The 27,243-nt window shown below is 32.5% G+C and overlaps 1 protein-coding gene across 1 annotated transcript in view; it reads right to left on the bottom strand.

Moving 5' to 3' along the window:
• Positions 1-27,243, bottom strand: part of LOC108906961 (capon-like protein) — a 150,542-nt gene that overhangs the window by 122,434 nt on the left and 865 nt on the right. The window lies entirely within an intron of this gene.

Here is a 27,243-nt window from a genome sequence, read left to right on the forward strand (position 1 = left end):
CCGCAAAGTAACGGTTGCGGAGATATGGACCAATATTCGTTTTTCAAACATTTTATTTTATTAGGAATAAACCGACAAAGGAAGCTTTTAACAAACAAAAAACAAAGTTACAGAGATGTTCAAAGTGTCCTCCGTCCATTTCCAAGCAGGCACGACATCTTCGTCTCAACGATATTCGAACTCTTTCGAAAACACCCTCCTTGGTTTGGATTTCTTGACACTTTTGATTAATCCTCAGCTGCAGCTCTTCCAGGTTATTTACAGGAGTACCATATACTAATGTCTTCAAATATCCCCAAACAAAGAAATCTAGAGGGTTCAGATCAGGCGATCTTGGAGGCCATAAAACAGGTCCGGCCCTTCCTACCCATCTATGTGGAAAAGTTTGGTGTAAATGCTCTCTAACGGCCATGGAAAAATGAGCTGGAGCACCATCATGCTGGAACCACATTTGTTGCCTCTGATTCAAAGGAATGTCTTCCAAAAACTCATACAGTGTGTTCTGCAGAAAGTTGAGGTAAGCAGCGCCTGTTAATCGGTTTGGTAAAACAACAGGACCTAGAAACCTGTCACCTACAATACCCATCCAAATGTTTAATGAAAAACGTGCCTGATGTCCAGATTCTATTAGAGCATGAGGATTTTCGTCGGCCCAAATATGCGTATTGTGAAAATTAAACACTCCATTTCTTGTGAACCCGGCCTCATCAGTAAAAAGAATGTTTGCAAGAAAACGAGGGTCTTCAGCATCATGACGTAGAAACCAGCGGCAAAAAACCAAACGTGCTTGATGATCATTTATTGGATTTAAGGCCTGTACTCGTTGCACATGGTATGGATAAAGCAGTTGCTCGTGAAGGATTCTCCAAACAAGAGGACCACTAATTCCTACCTCGGCTGATATTCTCCGCACACTCGTACCTGGATTCTGCTCTACCAGTGCTAGAATTTCTTCTTCTGCTCTAGGAGTGGATACCGACCTTGGTCTTCCGGATAAATGGCACTGTTTGCTCAAGGAACCGGTATCACGCAATCTTTGGTGAATTCTTCCAAACATGCGTTGTGAAGGAATCTGGCGATTTGGATAAGCGTCAACATAAAGACGTCGCGCTTCGGTGGCGTTCCCATTAGCACGACCATACATGAAATGCATGTCTGTTAATTCTGCGTTAGAGTAACCAGCCATAGCGAAAGAAAACTTGTGCACTGAGAACAACTGTCAAATACGTACTGTTTATTTCACTAAACATCAACCAACTATTATAAGAAAATACACAACGTTTTTGCAAAATAAAAAAAGGGGCTAAAAAACATAAAACATTCCATATCTCCGCAACCGTTACTTTGCGGACCCATGTTTATTGAGACTTTTCTGCTTATTTTGGTTCATACTATTACCTCCTTAAATATTTTACACTCTTTTTTTAACACCCTGTATAGCAAACGATCCAATAAAAAGAATAACAACCAGCATTAATGTGAAGGTGGTCTGTTCTTCTGATCAAATGATTTGCGTGAGCCGCTAAAAAAACGGAATCCTAACGGCACTTTTATATTAATGCAACAAAGGCAACTGGGTAAAACCGAACGCGATAGTTTTTTCTTGAATGGTATTGTCCAAAATGTATTTTATTAATTTTAACATCTTAGATTGCGATCTGTATAAGTAAGTCGTATTATTCGCTAATGCTACAATTGGACATACATAACTAACATACATAATATATATGTATTTAGACGAATATATTCTACACAGTTTAAAGGTATTACATGAATCTGACTAGGTACAACTTTTAATACTGTTTAAAATTACTTTCCATGATGAGTATTGCCTTTAATTTTTTTACCCATCTTTAATATTTCCGGTATATTGGGTTTGTTCAGTGAACCATGTTTTCAGTTTCTAATAAAACTTTTATGCATCAACGAATTTCGTTTAAACTTCTTCGAGGTTTAGGTAGGTAAAGTAAACTTTGCAGAAGATAAGAACATTCAAATTCCTACGGCCCGCGATAAGAAAATGGTTCAATTTACAGATTAGGATTTTACTCGAGTATAAAACAACTTTTAAAAAGCACTTTTGATTGCTAAATTATGCGGAATGTCGGAAGCTCTGATAACATCATCCAACGGAGGACAAAGAAAGCATTTTCTAAATTCTACTCTCATTCAGTTGTATAGCCTGAGCAAATATTTCATTAAAACTTTCCTCGGATGTTGCCTCAGATGTAAAGTAACATTTAGTCACTAATTTAGGAGGAATTATTACTGATATCATTAATTTTAAATTAATGAGTAACTAAACCATTAAAAATGGGATCATAATTTTAATACACTATTTTTATTGAGTCGCTAATGTGATAATATTGATGTTGTCCGGTAAGTTGGATTTTATTGGTCCTATACAAGATTATTTCTAGTAATATGACTATTTTTTTTATAAACACAGCCTCGTCCTTTCAAAGACTTTGTGTAAACTGTGGGCCTTGCCAAGTACACAACAGTGTTCAAGTTCTCTAGAACAGGTTCGGTAGGGATGAAAGTGATTTTTGGGTAAAATTCTCCTCACTATGTTTTATGATAATATAATCAAACCGGGATACAATTTTTTGTGTATATAGCGGAGCACTTTCTTCTACCAGCTGTAATCAATTGCAACATAATTATATTGCCATGCCTCCACGGGCTTATATTAAGATCCGGATCACGAAGTCATTGGATAATTTGTAAAGCCATTTCTCTATTATCGCGTATACTCTAGTATAGATTGACAAATTCATCTTTTTCGCGAGATGTACAAATATAGTTACTTAAGGAATGTTTTATATTATACAGGGTGATTCAAAAGTTATCCAAACAAAAAATTTTTAATGTACAGGGCACAAATACAATATAATTTTGTCAAAAAAAATCAGTAGTGTAATAAAAAATGAACGAACAAAAAATTGAAAGAATTTCTTTCCCAAGAAAAGAAATAAATAAAATTTTATACCTATTTTATATTAGCAAATTCAACTGTTTTTGCCGCTACTGTTATTATTAATTAATAAAACTAAGTTGTGGTTTTAATTAATAAAACAATTTTATACCTGATGTTACAACTGTTCAAGATTTTGTCCACCGATGTGTAAATACATTTAGGCCCGTTTTACCCAGTTTCTAGGAACTAACACCAATGTTGTCTTGCTGCACCATAACACAAATGTTGCCCTGTTCCACCATAAATTAAAACGATATCCATCAACTCCGAGTTGCTAATACACTTAAGCCATTTTTGACACTTGAAAAACTATTGTAAACACTATCGCAACAACGATAATACTAAAATTGGATTTCAATATTCGGAATCGGCTCAAGGTTGAAAATGCTACAACTTCAGTAATTTTTTTCTAAGAAACTATAAGGATTTTACAATTTTTTTTACGATATTGATTTAATTTTTCATGATTCACCTATTCCCAATTTTTTTTTGATACATTGTGAATCACCATGTATATTTAAGTATATCAGCAAGCTTAAATGCCTCCTAAGTCTGCAATGGTCTGTCAAGACCCCCACCATTTAGGGCTCTTCGACTAAGGCTCAGCTTTTAGGTTTATTAGGTCTATATATAAAGCTATGGGCCTGCTATGTTCATCCTCTAGATTTTACCTAATGTTTGATAGACTCTTTTATTAAAGGCCCCGTTAATGCTACCCTGTGTGATTCCGAGGATTGGTTCAGGTGCCTGGCCAGGCCACGTAGATCCAAGACGAGCTAGTTGGCCTGCTCTCTCGGTGCTAGACATATCCATGTGGCCCGGAATCCAAACTAACTCTACCTCTCTTCGTCTGACTAGTGACTCCAAGGCATTTCCACACTCCTGATCAAGGATGGACCATATCCCCGGGAAGCTCACCGCCCTTGGCGCACCCTGATGGTTATCGGAGCAGATAAAAATTCTCTCCTTTACACACTCCTTACCTACTCATTACTTACCACCATCAATATAGCGAAAGCCTCTGCCTAAAAGACTGTGGGATACATACCCAGTGAAAAACTTTCCTGGATATCACTGTTTTCCAAGTATATTCCAGCTCCTGAATACTCATCTCCCACCCGAGATCCATCAGTATTGCTATACTGATGTATAGAGTATGCTTACTAAATATACCGAGAAAACATATCACCTTCCTGCTTGTACTGTTTTCTCGAGGGAAATATGGTGACATATACTTCCTTCCTAGCCTCAGTAGGTCCTCTACTTCAGTGGCCCTTATGGCAGTTACTGGGACCTTCCTCTCCACCCTAAGGGCTATGGCAGCGTGACCCTCTATCCGTTACCCTACCTGTGTCCCTTATTCTTACGTATGTCGCCACTCTCTCACAATCTATGTAGTCTATAACCCCAGGATGATCTCTAATGCTGCCGTTGGGGTCGTCCTCATTGCACCAGTAATACCTAATCAGGCAAGCATTTGGATCCTGGATAGCTTCCTGGTTACCGCCGTATACATTCTAGTGAAGCATCATTGAATTGAATCACCAGTTTTTGCCAACTACGTTCCTTAATTGCCAAAGGGTTGTCACTGATTTCCGGATAGTCCTTTCAACCTGTGGTCTCCAAGACAATTTGCTATCTAGGAATACGCTCAATACAAGTATTTCACTTCTCGAACTAAAGTTAGAAACTTCCTATATCTGGTTGGGGTCCTAAATTCGCCTATTTTTCTTATCCTTCTAAATAGGGTCATTTCAGTTTTCTTTGTGTTGAGCTCCATCTCCTCGTACCACCAATCCTACAGCACCCTGTATCTCATGTTACATACCACCCGCGACTAGAACTACACCATCCTCAACGTAGACCTGGACATCTCCATATCCCTTTAGGGTTAGGCGCTTCAGGAGGCCACCATCACTATACACCAAGATGTGGCGAGAGGCAGCTGCCTTGAGGGCATCCACCTCTCACGTCTAGGTCTACAGTGTAGGAAAGTACCGATGGTCTATCAGAAGTTACGCGAGAGCGATAAAGTAAGCCATAGAAATCCATGTGATAGATAAGGATGGCTATAATGAAGACGTCTAATAGTCAACGCCCATTTCGCCCTTCCACAAATAAGATGTGGATCTTATTTGTGGAAGGGCGAAACGGGCGGTGACTAAGAGACGCCTTAATTATAGCCATCCTTCTCTATCGCATGGATTTCTATGGCTTACTTTATCTCTCTCACGTAACTTCAGATAGACCATCGGTACTTTCCTACCCTGTATGTGACAGTCCCACATGGTTGCACTAACCTTTCTTTCCTTAAAATGAAATATTTCTAATATATCACCTTGTTGTGCCTCTTCTATCTTAAATATATTGTATACAATTTCACGACTTTTACACTTAACACTTTCAAGTTTATAAGTGATTTGAATTTTATAGTTCAATTAATCTTTTCTTAGACTGTTCATTTCGACGTTCACACAGAGAATGAGCTCCGGTGCTAGTATGGTAACTCGCGGACAAAATGAATTTGTAAGCGGGAGCCAATGGCTCCATCTGTCGTGCCGACTCCCAACTGTGCCATTCAAACAACTAGGATCGTTTGTCAGTTTACCCACCAGGCACAGACCGGTTTCGGACTTATTAGTCCTCATCAGTGAGTCATAGGTACGACAATCGACAAACGACCCAGCTGTTCTTCGTCGTATCATCACGAAGACGAAGTACATTGTAAGCGGGAGCCAATGGCTCCATCTGTCGTGCAGGCTCCCAATTGTGCCATTCAAATGGTTACAGTAGGAAGCGACCTGCTAACTGCAGGTACTTTGTTGCACTACTGCCACCCACAGAGGGCGTAACACAATGTTTGACCTGTTAGTGCTGCGAGAAACAACTACTCCGAGAGCTATTTGCCCCTACCGGCACTGAATTATAGTGCAACAGCTAGGATCGCTTGTCAGTTTACCCACCAGGCACAGACCGGTTTCGGACTTATTAGTCCTCATCAGTGTGTTATAGGTGCTGTTGCACTAGGTGTTGCGAGTATAATTCAATGCCGGTAGGGGCAAATAGCTCTTGGAGTAGTTGTTTCTCGCAGCACTGACATCAGTTTACCCACCAGGCACAGACCGGTTTCGGACTTATTAGTCCTCATCAGTGTGTCATAAGTGCTGTTGCACTAGGTGTTGCGAGTATAATTCAATGCCGGTAGGGGCAAATAGCTCTCGGAGTAGTTGTTTCTCGCAGCACTGACAAGTCAAAATGAATTTGGTGAAACTGTACACATCAATTTACGTTTTGTAAATGTACATCACCACATGCAATTATTATGTCACAATATTGTTGAGGAATATAAGTTGCCACTGTTAAACTTCCGTATCATAGCTTTATTTACCTTCATATTTAACTTAATAAACATAAACACAAGACAACAAAAAAAATAGTTGAATAAATATTGTGGTCTTTTACATGAAAACGAAGCTAACCTTTAAAATATTGTGGAGTTCTAATAAATTCTCCTGCACATGGAAGAAGTTTGTAGTTGCTTTATAATTATTTGAACACGTCAATATTTCATATATATTATATTTATTTACCCTATTCTCGAGTTGCCTAATAATTGACTAATAAAATTTTTTCATTGTTAAAAACAACAGAGCTGCGAAAAATAGGCACTAAAAACACACTCTGTAATACCTGAATTTTTCATAAAGTATCCACAGAGTTGAATAGGTGACTTGTTGAAATGTGCAATAACATACGTTGCATACGGGTTTACTTCCACAAGACCTAGTGCATTTCATGTTACCTAACGAATACACGACCTAACAGGTTTTGCTGCTCTTCCAAGAAACCGTCCAAGAATAATATATTACGAATTAATAGTCAAGTTACGAAGTACACTCTCTAAGATGAATTAATTATAATAAATAAAATATTTATACCTATAACCTCTGATAAACTCTAAATATTATATACGAGGTGATTCATAAGCGAGTAGAAAGATTTCTAAATAAACTTCTTTGGTAAATTTTATGATAGGTATTTGAACTTTCATTTCAAATATTTTATAAACCAACGATTTGTCAAAAATGATTTGTATTACTAAAATTGGTCAGAATTAAATAATTTTTCAACTGGATTAGACAAAGTTCCTATCGTACCAAATCCTTATCAAATTTGTATAAGAATTTTTTTATTTGTACCTAATTATTTAATTATTTATAATCCGCCCCACTGGTTAGTGTAATATTATCTGTTGTAGTATCGTTTTGTTTGAAACTTTCAAGCACATTTTTTTAAATTTAATTTCAATTTATGGATAACCGTTTTTCAGTTACAAACAATTTTTGTTACATTTGAACTTTTAAAATACTATTTCTAAAAAAGTTTTTAATAAAACAAACGATTAAAGTAAATATTTATACTTGTAAAACATATTTGAACATAATATATTCATTTTTAATTTAAAGGGAATAATAATTTAATTTTCCCACCTACACACCACAGTATTTATACTTAATTAAACATTATAGATGGATACTCGTTCATCAAATCGAGATTCCCGCAGTAAAAAAAAACTTATAAAAAGTTGTATTTTTCATGGAAGGGAAAATGTTTACCTAACTTTGAATACAGTTATAATGCCAGGTGTAGAAATAGGATGTTTCATGACAAAATATGAAAGAAGAAAAAATATATTATCATAATTATTTAAGTATCCATAAAATAATCAACGTATTTGACTTTAATACTCCGTCTACATTTTTATTAATGCCTCTATGTAAAAAATTAATGGTGCAACAGAAGAAAGCATCAGTCACGTAGTTGCCAATATTAACATACGCACATGCTAATAGATCGCTGACTCATACAGTCGATATTTCGTTAATTAAATATTGAAAGACATGTCATTTCCGGTAGTAACTAAACTAACCTAATTTGCAATTTAAAAACATGTCTATTAAAAGCTCACTAGAGAGAGATAAACGCGTAGGTATTCCAAAATTTTAACACACTGAAAAATACTGAAATACTTTAGAAATGTACTTGTAGTGAATATTTATATTTTTTATCAGCATTAAGAATCAAATTTTTTGAATAATGTTTATAGTTTACTACTCCCTGTTTCATATAGCTTTGAAATGCAGACAATCTAATATAGTGGCAACAGTTAGTCTAGCTCCAAGATAACATTACCACCAATATAGCTCTTATATGACTTAATATTATTATGAAACTGAGAGGTAGATATTTAATTTAACAGTTAAAGTTAATTATATAGGTATAATGCATTAGTAAAATCTCAGATTATTTGATATCTCTTGTCACGAATTCAACATAAGTATTGTGTAAAACACTATTACTCAGTTCGTATCATTAAATAATCTTAGTTCAGCTTAACTACATATACCTACGTAGTTTCTTTCTTATCTTGTTATTATGAATTTAATTTGTCAAAAAAAAATCAAAGAAAATTAAAATTTCATTTTCAAGAAAGTTAGCATACCTTTCAGGTAATACCGCGATAAAAACAAAACCTGTATTACTAAGTAATATATCAACTATATCATTATGAGATGCTTACTGTCATTAATAGACTATGAAACAACAAAAGATTTTTTGAGAGCTAAAAATGATCAAAACTCAGGCCTTCGCCTGATGACTCTCACATGCAGAAAGTCAGATCTGGTGCGTGCGAATCGCTGACTGTCAGAGAAATTGCAGAAGAGGTTAGCATCTTAATTGAGTCAAGCTGAAAAATTCAACACGCATCTAGTTGCAGCAAAAAAAAAAACAAAAAGAAAATCATGTGGACGTTTGTCGGGAATGCCTTGAACAATCCAATGACTATGAAATCATTCAGTGGGTCATAACGGGAGACTAAAGCTGTGTTAACGGCTGCGACATTGAGACAAAAGTTCAATTATCACAATGGATTGGCAAAGGATCTCCACGCCCTAAGAAAGTCAGTCTCGATTCAATATCATTGTTTTTTTTTCGATTTTAATGGAATTGTGCTTTGTCAATTCGTCAGTTTTGTGTCAAAATTTGCTATTTTTTTTGTATTTCCGAAATTAAAATCAGTGCAGAAAGGACGCCATTTTCAGATTGTTGATGACATCAAAATGTGTAAAAACAACAACAACAATTTGGGGAGGGGAGAACTTTGAAGGAGACAAGGACCAATAATGTATAAAATTAATAATAATTTAAGTTTAAAAAATAAAGTTCAGTTATTTTCTGAACAGACAGGCAGTCCCAAAATTAAACTTCTCTAATTGTAGTAGTCCCAATATTATTTAACAATTAATTATACATTAAAACACTCTGTATAACATAAACATGAATTTAACTGTTAAATGTCGCTTTAATCCTATTATTTTTCTAATGATTAATTAAGAAAGGCATATGCGTCTTCAATAATAATTACACCGAAAAAGATTTGTTTTTCTCTGCGTCCGATAAAAATAAATTTAAAGGAAACAGCAGTTGAAATATTAAGGTCTACGCTTACTTTGAAGTCAATAAGTTTTCTCCACAGCAAACAGTAAATAATATATATTTGAACTCTTGTGAAACTGGTAATTTCTGACTCTAATGAAGTGTCACTGGACATATTGATAAATCGAAGCACCTTTTCCTTTCTACGTTTCTAAAATAATAATATAACAAAGAGTCAATGCCGCCATAGTGGAATATTACCGCATTTTTTTTATGAAAAAAATCACGTAATACTAACTTACCCCATCCATCCATGTGAGTCCATCCATGACTAACACACGAGAGTTATCTAGAATCTAGCCCCATTATGTATCATATTCTATCAAATTGCTAATACTGATAATATTTCCAAAAACATTTAAACATCTCCAGAAATGAATTCACTGACAATGACAAACATGACCTTTTTATTTTTATAGGCTGCCATTAATTTTGTTCAAACTTAGATAAAATATATAGTCCGGATTTGACACCAAGTTCATAATCTATCAACTTATATACATTTTTATTTGGTTAACTAATATTTTATGGAAAGTAAACGCATTAACATTCTGGGTAATTTAATGAAAGCATAATTATAATAGCTTTTTTCCTAGAGCAATCCAAAACAGTTTCCAACAGACGCGATTGCGTTTGACTATTGGAACCTGTTTTTAATACACTAAGAACTAAATTATTGCCTTCAGATATTACAAGGCTAGTGACCTTACAGTTTATACAACCATTCTATAACCAACCATATTTATAATTATTACACACCGTGTTTTGCACTATCATCAAACTTCCTTTTTCGTGTCTTAGTCACATATTGACATACATATAGGTACAGAATCAACTATTTATGTCAAATGGTTTAGTGACCTTAATATGTATGTATTATATTGTATGTGATATTATATCTATTACAGGATTGTTAGTTTGTCTGAATTTTAGGTGAGCCTTATGGAAAGAAATCCAATTAATATAATCTAATAATAATTATTCCTCATTTTTAGTATATGGGGTAAAACTGACAGTACGTTAAACAAAAAACTTGTACAAATCTGATAATAAAGAAATCAATTTTAGTATATTGTCAATTTAAATAAATATTTGACATTATCTAGTTCTGTAAGCAATATGGATCTTACATTTTTTTGTCCACATTTACAGTTTGTCCACAGACTGTGCTTAAAAGAGGGATTTTTTTTAGTTTTCATTTTATTAAAAAGTTATTGTATAAAAATTTTGTATGTTCAAATGTAGAAAAATTTTATTTTAAGAAGAGTGTCCTCTACAGAGAGATGTTTTAGAATACACTATTTGATTTTGACAGAACTGATTAAGCATGTCTGGAAATAGTCTGTATGTATATGTAGGACAAGGTTAAGTTTTTTCAATTATTTTAATAAACCACATTTTTTTATAGCCCATACGAAATAAACACAGGCTTACATAAACAGAGAACAAAACTTAGGAAAATAATAAATTCCAGGAAACGGTTTAGTGAATTTTGACAAGTAGAATCAAAAGGTTGATAAAAAAAATCATCCAAGAAAAAACATAACACATGTTCAAGTACCACCTTAATTACTAAATTAATTCATTTAAAAACAAATCAAACCAGTCCATTTAAAATAATCAAAACATCAATTTTAATCGGCTTACTTAACATTCTATTGCTATATGATTTCTGTTTTTTTAAAACCCCCAGTCTCTAAAACACTTCAATAAATGCGAACAATAGATATTATTTCATAAATCAAGGAAAGTGAATATGTACCTATATCAACAAATGAGTTTATGATTAAAGAAAAATTCGCTATCTGATACTTTTATTTTCTTTTTCACCACATAGTCTGATTTAATAAAATCAGAATGAATATTGTTTGTAAGTATGTTGTATTTTTACAATCACATTTTTCCACTAATAGGTAATTACTTAACATGAACGAAAGAAAATAGAAACTATAGTGTTCACAAAGAGAAAACCACAATCGATGACTTATTCTGAACATTAATATTGTCATACAAACAACAAAGCTTCAATTCAAGATAATTAGACTCATTATGTTCCTTTTCTTATTCATTATACCCACACCCTATTAATTTTATTTCAGGAAAACTTTTAAAAAAAAATAACAATAAACATTTCACGAAACTCACTGCTTGACTTGAACTGGTTAAACAACTACATGTAAAGCCTCTGTAGGCACGTGAAGGTCAGTTTGCAAGCAAGTTTATTAGAAAGTGTTATTTACCTCAAAGGAACGTCATTATAACTTCTCATTCTCATTTGCCTTGAATCTATAAACGCCTGCATCTTGCATTTTACAAATTAAATGGTAAACGGTAATCGTTATTGCTAGTAATGTTATAATTATCGAATAATTTCCACTCCAGTGATGTCAGCTGTCCTTCATTCAGTACGAAATCCTTATAGCACCGGAAATGCAAAATTCCAGTTAAATATTATTCATTGATTTTCTTGAAACAGTTTTATGAATGAATAAGAAGTATTTATTACACATTTAAGCCATAAATATGTCCAATAACAATTTCATTGAAATATATATCACATTGAATTCATCTTCAGGGTGATTAATTAATAATGAGCCAGAGCTTAATACTAGGTTGCTGACTTCAAAATAGAACGATTAAGCCAAGCATGTCTTATCCGAATGTTGCTCCTTTTCGATCTAATGGGATTTTTTTCAGATGTTTTGAAATATTTTGAGCATCTTTGAACTCATTGTTTTGAAATATTGCATGCTTACTTTTCATAGGTGGCAATTACGAAAATGATAACTATTTTGCAATCAGTTCTAGGGTGGCGCTACTTGTAGTGTTCTGTCGGAGTAAAAATGTCGCTCCTGCACATTATTCTCGACCAGTAAGAGAATATCTTGATAGAAGTTTTCCAAACCGTTGGATTGGTTGCGGCAGCGAATTTCCTTGGTCTGCGCGTAGCCCTGATTTAAATTCACTGGAGTTTTATTTCTGGGATAATGTTAAATCTTTCATTTATAATATATTATATACTCGAGAACAGCTGTGGGTAAAAATAGGAGAACCAGTTAACACTACCAACAAGAAACTCTATTCAAAGTCAGACAGAATTTTAACGAGAGAATAAAAAAACTGTATTGAAGTCAATGTCGGTCACTGAAAATATTTTGTAATTCGTAAATTAGACGTCAGCATAATAAAATTTTCAGTTGTTATTGAGTTTGTCTTAATTCGTAATTAAATTTACGTATTTCAAGGCCTATCCTAAAAATAACTATTTTCTGATTTAATTTCCACTGAAACCCTAAAATTATATATCGTGTTTATTTCGAAAACGGTTAAGTTTTTCGATTATTATCAGGTATACTTTTTATTTAGAATTGAAAGTGGTTTAATAATTTCTTATTGAAAGTTTAGATAGCAGAGGGCCGAAAAAGTTTAATATATTTTTACTCTGACAGACTACAAGTACCGCCTCCTAGAACTGATTGCAAAATAGTTATCATTTTCGTAATTACTACCTCCGAAAACATAGGCATACAAACTTTCAAGACAATCAGTTTAAAGATGTTCAAGATACTTCAAAAAATAGGAAAAACATTTTCAACTTTGACACCCTATAGATCGAAAAGGAGCTACATTCGGATAAGGCATGTTTGGCTTAATCGTTCTATTTTGAAATCAACAACCTGCCATTAACCTCTGTCCCATTATTAATGAATGATGAAACCTAGGCTAAGTCGAGGGCTAAGTGTTTAACTAAATAATTAAAGGCAAAAGTTACTAAAGTAGTTAAAAACGTTTGTTAACCAGTGGCGAAAATATTGGAAGACGTCGACATTTTGGAAATTTTTAGTAATAGTGCAAATATACTCAAAATACTTTATTTTAATGAATACATAATTCAAAAACTTCTAGGAAATGACCTCACACGTTTTCAACTTTCACATTATACAGAATATGTAAGAAATCTTAAAGTGGTGTAATATCGATGACACGTTTGTCCTCTTACTAAGAATGGATATTACTAATATACAGTAACGTTAAACTTGTTGCACAAATGAATTATGTCAATAATACCCAATTAAGAAATAAAAGCGTAGACTCCTGTAAGTTTGACTGAATTTAAACTGCATACATTTTTTAATCGGACAACTGCACTATAGTCTGTTTAGAAATGAAAGAGAGTAATAAAAGCTTATTATGTATGCAAATCGTAAATAAATGTAGTACTGGTGCTTATATTCAATATTTTTATATTATGTATTATCGGTATAGATGAGGTGCACTTTTAAAAAAACTTTGTGTGACCGGGTTGTACTAAATTGTAGCAGGTAGCTAAAATTTAATCCCCGACAATCCGTCTTTGTCTATGCCGCTTCAATTTCTCGGTCCATTTCTCTTATAAGTAAACAATATAAAAACAGCATTTCAAAACATGAGGCTACTTTAAGCATCATAACCGGGTTAAGAGGGTTTTTAGTAATTCAAATAAAATTATTCAATATTATTATCAAAATATTTATTTAAATTTAATGAATAGACTTTTATTCCACACAAAAATATATGTATTTTGAAAATTCAAATTATGGTGAGTAAATGTAGTGTTGTATAAATGTACAATAAAGAAAATAAAAAAGTAGGTATATTAAAATTCATCCTCTGAATATTCTGATGAATTATCTTCGTCTCCTAGATTGATAACGATAGGTTCCACAGTAACGTCAATTAAATTATCGAGTTCCCACATTTTCTCCTCTTCTTTTTGTACATGATGTATACATCTTTGCCAGTTATCTGCAGTTACTCGTTCCAAGGAATTTTTTAACAAAATTTTCACGTCACTTAATTTAAACGTCGTATTATTTCGCGCTACATCTCCTTTTACCTGCGCCCAGACTAATTCGATTGGGTTAAGTTCACAGTGATAAGGTGGTAACCGTAGTACCGTTATTTGGCGATTTGTTGCCATTTCATCGATAACATATTTTTTCTGATCTTTATTAAGATTGACAAGTGTCAAAAGTTCCTTTTTCACCATATTTGTTTCAAAAGAAATGTTTTTTCCGGATAACCATTGAATTATATCGGCTTTCCTCCAAGCAGTCGTAGGCGTCCGCTCGGTCTGCCGTGAATGGTAACTGGCATTATCCATGACAATTACAGACCCCGGAGGAATAAGATCCAACATCTGTGTAAAATACTCTTCGAAAACATCTGCGTTCATGTCTTCGTGATAGTCACCTGTATTTTTAGATTCAAATAAAAGTAAACCGCCATCTACAAAACCACTGGCACTACCTATATGTGTCACTATTAATCTTCGCCCTTTACCTGAAGGTGCCTTGAACCCTGTTGAAAGTCCATCCAAAAATGCTTGTCGAAAACTTTTTACATTTTTATCTTGCCATACTTTTGTTACAGTATATCCCTCGTTGACCCAAGTTTCGTCTAGATAATAAATATTCCTCCCTTCGTCACGGAATTTTCTAATTGATCTTAAGTAGGATCTTCGCCAACAAATAATTTCATCTTTATCGATAAGAACTGACTTCCTGTTCTGCTTTTCCCAGCAAAAATTCAACTCTCGTAAGACGGCCCATAATTTGCTTCTACTGATTTTTGGCAAATCGTTGTCCTCTGAAAGTTCACTTAAAATTTTGTTTAGCGTTGGTATTTCTTTTTTAAAATAAAATGAGTGTACTTTTCTGCGAATGACATTTTTGAAGAAATCATCTATAACGACTTTTGACCTCCCTGTAGATGATTTTGGGGGATTTACAGTATCTTGTTCATTTTTTGTTTCCTTTAAAAGTCTGTAGATAGTCGATTTTCCAATCCCTGTCATTTTTGTTAGCATTAGTGTTACCCGATAATTACCTGAAACGAAATATTACCACGCCCATGGCCGGTTCTTATCTCGGGGTTTTATTACTCTCTTTCATTTCCAAACAGACTATAGATGGCAGACAAATTATAATAAGCAAAAAGTTTCATAGATGGATGTGAGTTGTCGAACGCCCCTTTTTTTAAGATACAGAAGAAAATATCACATTTTGTGTAATATCTCTGTTAGAATGTTTGACGTAGACTGAGGAAAATTGGGTCACCAATTACACAGCCTCCAAAAAAAAAATGCGTTATGAATGTTTAGAAAATTGAGTCAATTGTGCAAAAATAGGCAAAAGTCTAAAAATGACAAACAAAGAATATTCTTTGGGTGGCGAACACAAATCGCTATAGTACCTACTTTCCGTTCCGCCATAATGTATCTGCCATTTTGGATTTAAGAATTTCTTAATTTGAATTTGACTTTGAAAAACACCGAGTAATAAGTTTCAGCCATAATCTTCAAGTTTTATGTTTTTCAGATTTTTATATCCGCCATCTTTTATTCAGAAATTTTCGGAATCGGACTTTAGATTCGTAATCAGCAACTACAAAAACCCGAGGTAACAAAATTCAGGCAAAAATATTGAATAGAAAAATGTGTGACTTAGTTTGATAAGTGGATCTGAGAGGTGGTTTCGAACCCTTTGAAGGATAAATATATATTTGGTAGTATAAATACAAGGCTATGATATTTCACATTAGGTTCTTTCCAGCAGCGATCACTAACTAGTTTGAGCGATCAGACACATGCGCTGTTTTGTAAATCCGTTCCAGCAAATAATCCACACAATTCCTTGTAGAAAGTTTGATGTTCCAGCAGCAATTTCTTGCAGTTGCAAACGATTTGATTAATCAGTAGAATTTCTCCGGATTATTTTACACTGGTTCCAATGCGCATGCGTATTACAAATAATAAATAATACATTTCAAAATTTCCGTCATCCGTCTATAACCTCTAACTTTTTGGATGTTTCGTGGTAAAAATTTTAATTGCATCATTGCAATAAATTTCCAGTAAACTGCTATACATAGTGTTATTAAAATTTGTACATCGAACTTTACCGAAAAATGAAAATACGGTCATAAATTCGTTCCAGCAGAAATTTTGTTCTCAACGAAGTTTGGAATAGACATGCGCATTCAATACAGTTCCCAGACGGTTTCTGATTTTCTGCTGGAAACAACTTATTGTTTCACATTCGTTATTTGATCTTGGGCGTGGAATTAACCCCTTCGTAGGGGTGGGTGTGGATTTAATTTGCATATATTGCTTATTGCTCAAAATATTTTTTTAAAATGTTTCCTCAAAGTATTTACAAATTGTTGTTTTTCATTATAAAGCTTTACCTCAACCTCACTATTTCACCCTATTTTAGGGGATATTTTAGCGTTTTACTAAAAAATGCCATGGTAAATCGGTTTTTGGCCTGCGGATTCGAATTCAGCATCAAAAAATTCACAAGATCTCTGTACAAAACAAATTCAAAATGGAAATATTTAAAGGGGGACGATGATTATCATTTTTCTTGACCAGTATTATTCAAACACATCTTATAAAGAAGGTAGTTTTAAAGGACCCATCAGTATTTCATCCCCAACTTTTTTAATTTTTATCCCATTTTTATTTCTGATAAATTTTCCAATAATTCAGATTTTGATATGAGAGTAACTTGTTAATATATATGTGAAATATTTTTTTTATTTTTGTAATCCTGTCGCTTATCTATGAATTAAAAATAGAATGTTTTCGATGAAGAAAGCAAACGCAGTAGAACTTCAAAGAAAATATTTAAAAATAACAATTTTGAGTTAATTCAAGCGTAGTTGTCTTATAGAAATTGTTGGATATATCCGACATTATAAACATATGCCATTCATGTTATAAAATTTATTACTGGGCTAAAAATATTATATGAGTGATGTGGGAGCGTCATAGAAATACTACGTGTAACCGTTTACTGAAAATTTGGATTACAATTTCTTAGCAAGTTCTTTTTATATTAAACTATCTTTTATGGAATAAGCATTTGTATGTACTCATACATGACATATAGTTACATAATGAAAATATAAGAATAATGAAAAAATAAGATGATGCTAGACACTAATATAACTTATGTAAACCTGTCAGTTAAGGGTTATTTTTATGAAAATAGTTCTGCCTAATTTTTTATTTGTCTACCTATTTTGATGTAAAATTTTGAGCTCGTCAAATATATTTTCATAAAAAATTACCATTTACTGACTTTCACTGTTATTATTATTAATTTTCACAGGTAGAAAAATGTCTAAATAATAAAGAAATAGTGACAGTCACCCTCAAAAACAATGCAAGATATTGGATTTAAATAATACTCTGTGAATTAAGTTAATATTAAAATATGAATAAAATCGTGAATGGCTTAAAATATCTCTGAAATTACCATATATCTCCATTATTATTCATTTTCAGAAAAGTTTTTATCAAAAGGTAATTTTTATAGTGTATTATCCATCTTCAAAATATCGAAAGACAATTTAGGGTATTTGTTGAGTTAAGTAAAATCTGTTCCACCAAAAAAATATTTCATTTCATTATTAATCAATTTTACTAAGTTCCAAAATGCGCAAGCAATAACTCCATCATTTTTATCTGATTTTAAAAAACTAAAGAGTGACACCATTGGTTCTAGAAATATAACAAATTAACACTAATTTTTCTTCTCTATTTTTATGACAGGTAACTTTTGAGAGAATTAATTTTGCCACTTAAACCCTATTCTCTTATCTTCTCCAATTAAAATATTAATTTTACCTAATTCATATTTATTACACCCTTTATATTTATTTTTATTCATTTGTTAAACATTTCAAATCCATCGTGAGGTGATGATGACTATATCAGCAAAAAATTATTTTGAAACTTGAATGATGTGTTATTTACCTAGAGATAAAAGAAACAATAAATCAAAGCAGTTATTCTGAACAAGTTGTCAAAACAACAAAAAAGTAATGACTACGAAAATGATACCTAATTAACGCTGGCTAAATTATCAAGTATCGCTTGTGATGTTTCTTAATCTTGACAGCTTGAAACTAAGTAATGTCAACAATAGGATTGTTTCCCATTTTGCTAACATATCTTTTTAAAATATACACATATACACATAGAATCTATCAACTGTACACATTTGTAAGTTCTACGCTACATTCAGAAAAAAAATTAGATTTTAACATAAAGTAACTCTTCAGTTGTTTAAATTCGGTAGTAAGGATGGTGTGCGTTTTGGTAAAAGCAAGTGTACGCCGTTTAATAATTGCAGAAATATATGTACATGTTCAATTTTTGAAGTAATAAAACTACTTCACTAATCCCTACTACTTCAAATAGACTCTCTTGCTAAACTACTAAGTAATTCATCATTGACTAGATCAATTTGTCCTTTCCTTACTGCTTTATGACATGACCATTTTATGTTAGTGTCGATATATGGACAAATATCAGTCAGAAACTATATAAGTACACATATTATATATGCGCGCGCTTAACCTTGTACAGTTACCCCCAAAGTCTTTTTAGTGTTTTAATTGTAAAATCTAAATTACTATATAGCCCAGTTCTCTTTTCTAGTTAAAGATTTGCTATAATTAATTAATTAATTTCTGTAAATGCAAATCCATACAAAATCAAAACTGTTGGTGATTTATTTAACCAGACGATTGTGCACGTAATATTTTAGAAATATGTCATAAGCACGCGTGTGTGTCTAAATATGAATGTAGTATTTGTGTTAATGTACCTTATTGCGATTAAATTATCTTGTCTTAAGCCTAGTCTCACATGCTTAATTTCAAATAATACTTTACAGTTGAAAATAGTATGACCAATATCTACAAAAATATTTTCTTTAGTAATCAAACTGAAAAAATGAGATAAGCCATAGAAATATATATTGCGCTCTATTATTTTTGTTAAGAAATCCATACAAATTTATATATTTTAAGAAACTGTTGAACGAAGAACAAAAAAATCTCAAACAAGCAGAGGTGGATGGAAACATGAGTTTGCCAATCAATATTTTTAGTCTAACTGTAGACATGTCCCTGCTTTTTGTTCATGTCATGAACAAATAGGGTTACCAATACGAACAGCGAATTGCTTTGCTTTGGGCAAAACTTAAAATAATTGTATCAATCTCCACTGGTAATGAGATAATGCTTTTGATCCTTATATTTCCCTCACAAACTAGATACACCTTCTAAGCAACTACAAGAACCAGATTATATGTATTTAGAATATGGGTATGTTGCCAAAGTAATAGGTAAGTGCTAGGTATATTGTAGCTAAATATTTTCTAATTACAATATAAAAATATATAATATATAAAATTGCAAGAAATTCTTATGAACGATATCCTCACTTCTCTTACAATTGCTACCTACAGATCACCTAGACAGATGGAATTTTATGATAACAACAACCGTAAATGATAAAAACTTATAAGTTTCGGGTCTTGTATAGATTTTGATTTAAGAAAACCAAGAAAATGGGATATAATTTTTGTTGCAATCTGTTTTGTGCTTATTGCCACCAAATTTAGAAAAATATTATTTATCTTCTTATATAATTTGCTCCTGATCTCTTATACAAAAAACGTAGTTTAGAAAATTTAGAGGATGCAAGAATTAAAAAATTCAAAATTTCAAATTTCGAAGATGAAAATAAGTTTGAATTCTGAACTAACGTAATTAATTTATTTGATATCTTATACAAAAATGACGCCTTATCTATATAATTTTTTTTGTTTGTAACAAAGCCTTCTTCCTATAATTTTTAACCAACTTGAATCATTTCCCAAAACAAATATGAAATTTTTGTTCAAAATTCAAAATGTTCCGTTTTTTAGGTTAACACCTCTGGAAATGAGAAAAGGATGTGGTCTTTCCGCAAGCCAATTTTTTTACAAATAGTCTCTGAAGGGAGGTTATATTCTACTAATCATAGCCTGGCCTACTACGATTTTTTAAAAGAAAGTGGTAATAGGCATTTTTTTATCAAAAAGACCAGACTATTAACACCCATCAAAATACCCATATACCAAATTTGAACGACAAATGTCTATTGAGTGTTTCTTTTGTGGGGTGCCAAACTTCGAAAAATCAGACAACTAAAAATTATAATAAGAAAGAAAAAATACGGGCATTATAAATTTAAAAGTTTTAATTGAGGCCACAGTAAAAATAATAATAATTAACGTACAAAAAATGTAGGTAATGAATCATAAGTATTAAATTGTTAAACAAAAAATTGCAAAACAAACTAAATTAAATTTTAGTTATCTCCACGAAACCTCCTTCCAGTCGAACACATTTTTCCAATCGTCTTAAAAGAAATACTTTACATATGCTTTATTCTGTAAGGATAAATATTCTTCCATAATTGGAAGATATTCTTACGTTATGAGGGTAGTTTACCAATTACACTCAATGAATGAAATAATTTTAAACAAATATGTATTATGTATATTTGTATTTTTTCTTTGTGTGATTGGTACTTGTTTTCACGTTCATGGTAATCTTTGACCTGCTTATTATAATTTTTAGTTGTCTGATTGAGTTTGACACCTCATAAAAAAAAACACTCAATAGACAATTGTCGATCAAATTTGGTATAAGGGTATTTTCATAAGAGTTGAATAGCCTGGTAATATTATCTTTTTGATAAAAAAAATGCCTAATACCACTGGAAAAACGACTCTATTAAAAAATCGTAGTAGGCCAGGCGTTCGTTACGTCAATAAAATGCTTAGTAGAATATAACCTCCCTTCAGAGTACTATTTGTAAAGAAACTGGCTTGCGAAAAGTCTACAACCTTCTCACATTTCCAGAGGTATTAACCTGAAAAACGGAACATACTGTATTAAATGTTGAAAAAGGATTGACTATTTATCGGGTGTTTTTCTCAACTGACAGTTGCGTTATAAAAATTAAAGTCACCTAACGTATTATTATTTGTGTTAAATAATAGTTATTTTGTAGTATTTTGTACCGATATTTGTATACGTCCCAGAAATATTAGCAAATACGTGCAAATGGTGAATATTAATCAAGTAGAACCGTAGTCGGGAATATCTTTTAAGCACTAAAAATATTGTTGTTGGCACTATCAGTTTAGGGCAGGATATAAGAAAGATTACCTACTTAGAATAATCTGTAAGTTTTTATGGAATTAAATACGTCATAATTGAGAAGTTGGATAATTTTAATGTTAATTAATAACTTATTTTATACCCAACTATATTTTTATTTATATTTTGCATAAAATTGCTTTATTTAAACGACTATATTACATAAGTAGTAGTCTGTTTGTTAATGAAGACACAAAAGTAAACTCAAAAATATGTGAGAAAAAGCGAAAGCCTCTAGGAGTCCCTTCCTTCAAATAAAGCGAAACGGACAAACATAAAGGGCTTCCAATAATTTCTTGCCCTAGAAATCCTTCCGCTTGGCAGCACAGTAAAAAGAGACATTTTTCCCTTTATTATATTCCCAAGCAGTAGCTCATTTATCAGCCTCACAAAGGACTGTTCCTAAAGAACAATTACTTTCTGAAGCAGCAAATATATATAATTCCAAATGATAAACAGACCTAGGTATTCCTTATAAAGCTGAAAGTTCAAATCTACTTTATTACAGTTTATCAAGACTATTAATTTCAGATTTTATTCCAGTGCTAATTCGATTTATTTCTGTTTCACTTTTAGAGCAATATTTTGTTATTTGTAGCTTACTAAAATAATAGATGTCAATAGTCAGTTCTACTAAAAGAAAAATAGTTCACTGCATACTTCATGAAGAGAAACTAAGCAACAGCAAATTTTTGCTCAAATCTGTTAACTGGAGTCCAAGTTAAGGAGAAAACAAGAACAAAAAAAGAAACTTTAACACCTTGTAATATTTTTTGCGATATTCGTTTAAGCAAATTTGGTTAAATCGACACCATTTGGGTTCTAGATTATACCCTTGAACCTTGAAGTATTCGTTAGGTGACACCCTGTATACAGTAAAAAAAAACTGAAAGTATAGTATATTATATGAATATTCCTGTACAAATAACTGTATTAGTCTTATATTTTACAGGCCACCTTGCTATTTTTATTTCCAGCACGAAACATATTCACATGACGAGTTTTGCGGTTTTCCATATTTAGCTAATTTAGTCCTTTATGCATAATGAATAGCCAGCCAGCAAAAATTTTGATTTTTTTTTATCCGATATGTAGGAACTCTTAATAACATAACAATGTCATGAAGAATACCAAAATTTCACACAATAATCTTTTCAATTTAAAATACAAAACGTGACAATTAGCAAAATATATTCAAAGAGCTCCTAATTCTTTACAAAATATTATTATTATTACAATAAAAATCAGTCAAGAATTGTTTGGTGCTTATCTAAAATTATTGGTTTAACAAGAAATTATTGAAATATATTTTAAATTGATAGCGACGCGTTATTGTGATAAATCAATCCCTGAATTTTAAACGCAAACACGATATTGAAATAACACGTACCTAACTTTTATTAGGTAACTAACTCTTACTATTTAAGTCTTACAAAAAAATGGAACATAAAAGTTTTGACTAAATCCAATTAAACAAAAGCTATTTTGCTGTTAGTTAGGTTTTAATGATAAAAAAATATTTTGCGTTATTCATTTAAAAAATAAATCATCCTTACGCATTAAATTAATGAATAACTAGACACAATAAAAGACATTATTATCAATTGAAATTTTCAGGGATCCAGAAATCAGTTTTAGGTATATACTTATGTCTTAAAAACAGCTTATTTTTATCTGGCCGAAAACATAATAAACAGTTTAAATAATTTTTTACACATTGTGAATATCACACACCCGTTTTGTGAGGACTGTCCCCGTAATTTATCACACATATACACAAACCAGTGAATTGACGTAGGTTTTCCGCCCATTGTGGGGACATGAGCACTATTGATGCTATACTTGTGGGGACTGACAGGATTATGTGGACTTACACAAGTCCATCCAATTTATAACCTATCTAAATGTTAACTACGACGTTTCTTTCTATAAAAATTTTATGAAATATCCCCTTAATAATTGTACATCGACTATGAGCTTTTGTTACAGGTGTGAATGAAGGTCCCCACAATACATAAACACCATCAAGTTGTGAGGACTCTCTCCGCAATTTATTACACATATACATAAACTAGTGAATTTTCCGCCCATTGTGGGGACATGAGCTCTGTCGATGCTATACTTGTGGGGACTGACAGAATTAATGTGGACTTACACAAGTCCCCAAAATTTAAATGGAGTTCATGAACATAGTTTAGTTTTTGTTGTTGTCGTGCTCTTTATTAGTAATTTGTAGTAGCTCGATTTAAGTTTCTAGTGCAAATAAAAAATGCAAATATTTCTGATTAAATTTTCTTTAATCCAGAACTTCTGTCTTGAAAAAATACAATATGGAAACCACAAGAGACAAATAAGTTGACAATAGTTTTTAGAGTTTTTAGTTAGAAGATATTATACAGGTGTCTCAGTTGTATTGTTCCAATGGAATATCTCCGTTATTTAACAAAAGATAAATTTGAAATTTTGAGCATCTGATATACACCTAAATCTCTTTAAAATGAACCTAATATTAAAATTGTTTCACTTCCAGCTTACCCGGAAACGACCTTAACTTTTTTTTAAATGACCGTATATTTTTCTTAAATTTTGAATTCTAAAATTTCCTTTCCAATAAAGTATTATATTTTGTATTAAGACTTTTCTGTTTTAACATTTTTCCAAAATTGTGATTGTACAAACCTTTGTACAGAGTGGTTTTTTATATTTTTACAAAACTTGCTACTAAAGTTGTAGGGACGATATCTAAGTTTAATTATAGCATATCAAAGAAAACAATTGAACATCGGAATTTATAAAAAGACAGTACCTACCTAACTTATTTTTTTTTAAACGAAGCACCCTATTATACTTTTTAATTCTATAGAAAATTCTATGTATTTCTATATAACACTCCCTATACCAAATTTCGACCGTTTAAATATTAAACCAAAAATTAACAGTTTAGCCGGTAGAGCTCAAAATATAAAAAACCGCCCTGTAAACTCCAATAACAAAAGTTGTAATATCTTTTTGTAATTCATTTATTATTATTTCACTTTCAATAAAATATTTGTAAATTAGTTTTCAGATTTTCCAAAATGCAAATTTTGGAGAGTCTATCTTTACTATTTTAAAATTTAAATCCAAAATAATGCACATGCTTTTCATAATTTTGGAAACATTTAAAATGCAATTTCACTTGTGTTTTGAAGTCTAAATACCAAGTGTAATACCTACTTCATAGAAACGCAATTTCTTTGCAGAATTAAAATTTTCGGAAAAGTATAGTACAGGGTGTCATTTAAAATAAAAAAGTTGTGGTCATTTCCAGTTAAACCGGAAGTGAAAGAATTTTAATCTTGGGCTTAATTTAAAGAAGATTAAGTGTATATCAGATGCACAAATTTCAAGTTTATATTTTGTTAAATAATAACAGATACAACTGAGACACCTGGTATTCACATAACAGTCTACCTATTTTTGAGTCAACTCTTAAGCAGGATTCACATTATACGGAACGTCAACGTACCATCACGGACCGGCACCGTCCCGTCAGATTATTGTAGTATGCATTTCTTATGGTAATTACCAAATATTATCATAAGAAATGCGTACTACTAATAGTTTGACGGGACGATGGTGGTCCGTGATGGTACGTTGACGTTCCGTATAATGTGAATCCTGCTTAAGAGTTGACTCAAAAATAGGTAGACTGTTATGTGAATACCAGGTGTCTCAGTTGTATCTGTTATTATTTAAAAGCTGTTTTACATTGACAATTTATTGATCAATTAATTGATGAAGTCGCTTCATCAAGAAATTGGACAAGTGTAATGCACCAAATCAGCTGACAAATAACTTCATCAATTTATTCATCAAGTTCTTGACGATTTAGAGCATGTTCTAATTTTCGTCAATTTCTTCATGAAGTTCGGAAGTACCAACCCAACAGATATCCAGCCTCAGATCAGTAATGAGGTTATGTTATTGGAATATGTAAATAATTGTGTGGCGTCGTGCTAGTTTTGCATTGTTTTTACTGATTTGTTATTTACAAAAACTAATATTTATATAATATGTGTCAGAACGGTATCACTACAATTATGAGGGGAAAGGTAACATTTTTGAAATTTATTTACTTCTTTGATTCATTGGTAGAACTGATTCATACGTCAAAAAACTTGACAAAGACTGTAGCAGTGTAAAACCACACTGTTTACCAATAAATTCGTGAATTAATTGATGACGAACTTCGTCAATTTATTGATGAATAAATTGTCAATGTAAAGCAGCTATAACAAAATATAAGCTTGAAATTTGTGCATCTGATGTACACCTAATCTTCTTTAAATTAAGCCTAATATTCAAATTCTTTCACTTCCGGTTTAACTGGAAACGACCATAACTTTTTTATATTAAATGACACCCTGTACTATACTTTTCCGAAAATTTGAAATGCGTACTACTAACAGCTTGACGGGACGATGCTGGTCCGTGATGGTACGTTGACGTTCCGTATAATGTGAATCTTGCTATAATAAGTAATTTTCATTAACAACGTCATAATAATTAACATATGAGACACACACCCGTCTCGTGGGGACCCTAAATAGTGGGGACTTGAAAATTTGACAACACCGTAAATAAAAGGTGTGTGTGAAGGTCCCTACAATACATAGACACTGCAAGATGGTCGGGACTGTCCCCGCAATTTTTCACACAGACACACAAACCCGATAATGAGGACGTCCTCACAAGTTATTTTCTCGATTTATGATAATTCTATGGTGTGTTAAAGCGAACTGAATTGATACACGTGACCTATAAACTATTTTGCATCGGGTTCCATTCGTAAGTCCGAAGTCCCCAGAAATCGGTCTATAGCTGGCGTCCCCACAACATCCTGAAAACCTGTGCGTGGGAGCGCGCGTGCGTGCGTGTGCGCGTGTGTGCGCGTGTGGGCGCGTGTGCGTGTGTGTCACATTCAATCAGTACATGAATTACTACCCATTGACCCAGAAAGATGTCTAGCATTTTGTCATTTTATACAAAATCAGAGGGCCTATGAAGTCAACTTTATTAAAAACATTTTATTTACCGACGAAGCCTGTTTCACTAGGTCAGGAATAGTCAACACCCATAACCAACACGTTTTTGCAGATGAAAATTCACACTCTACGGCATTTTCAGCATGATTTTAGAGCAAACGTGTGGGCGGGAATTACTACCAATTTTATTACTGGTCCTGGTGTGGTTCCTCATCGCGCATCGGTTCAATGGGGACAACTATTTCAACTTTTTACCTAATTTATTGGATGATTTACCTATTCCGTCACAGCATGTAGTTCATGCACGATGGAGCACCTACCCACTTTACAACACCTGTCCGTCAGTATTTGCATGATCGGTATCCTAACAAGTGGATTGGAAGAAGAGACGATGCTCCTATAAAATGGCCACCTCGAGCACCAGACTTAACCATATGCGATTATTTTCTGTGGGGTGCATTGAAAACACAAGTTTATGCCTCCACTGTTAATAATGAAGAGAGATTATTCAGGAAAATCCAAGATGCAACTAACACTTATAAAAGTAAGTGGTTATATTTGTACGGTATCTGATTTATTTATAATAGTAGGGATTGAAAATGATTCTAAATAACGTTAAAACAAGTTAAAGACCTAACTCTGTAACCCAAAAATAGTCAAAATCGATAAAGTCGTTTTCGAGATATTCAG

This window comes from Anoplophora glabripennis, unplaced genomic scaffold (assembly GCF_000390285.2).
Source record: "Anoplophora glabripennis isolate ALB-LARVAE unplaced genomic scaffold, Agla_2.0 scaffold223, whole genome shotgun sequence".
Lineage (NCBI taxonomy): Eukaryota > Metazoa > Arthropoda > Insecta > Coleoptera > Cerambycidae > Anoplophora > Anoplophora glabripennis.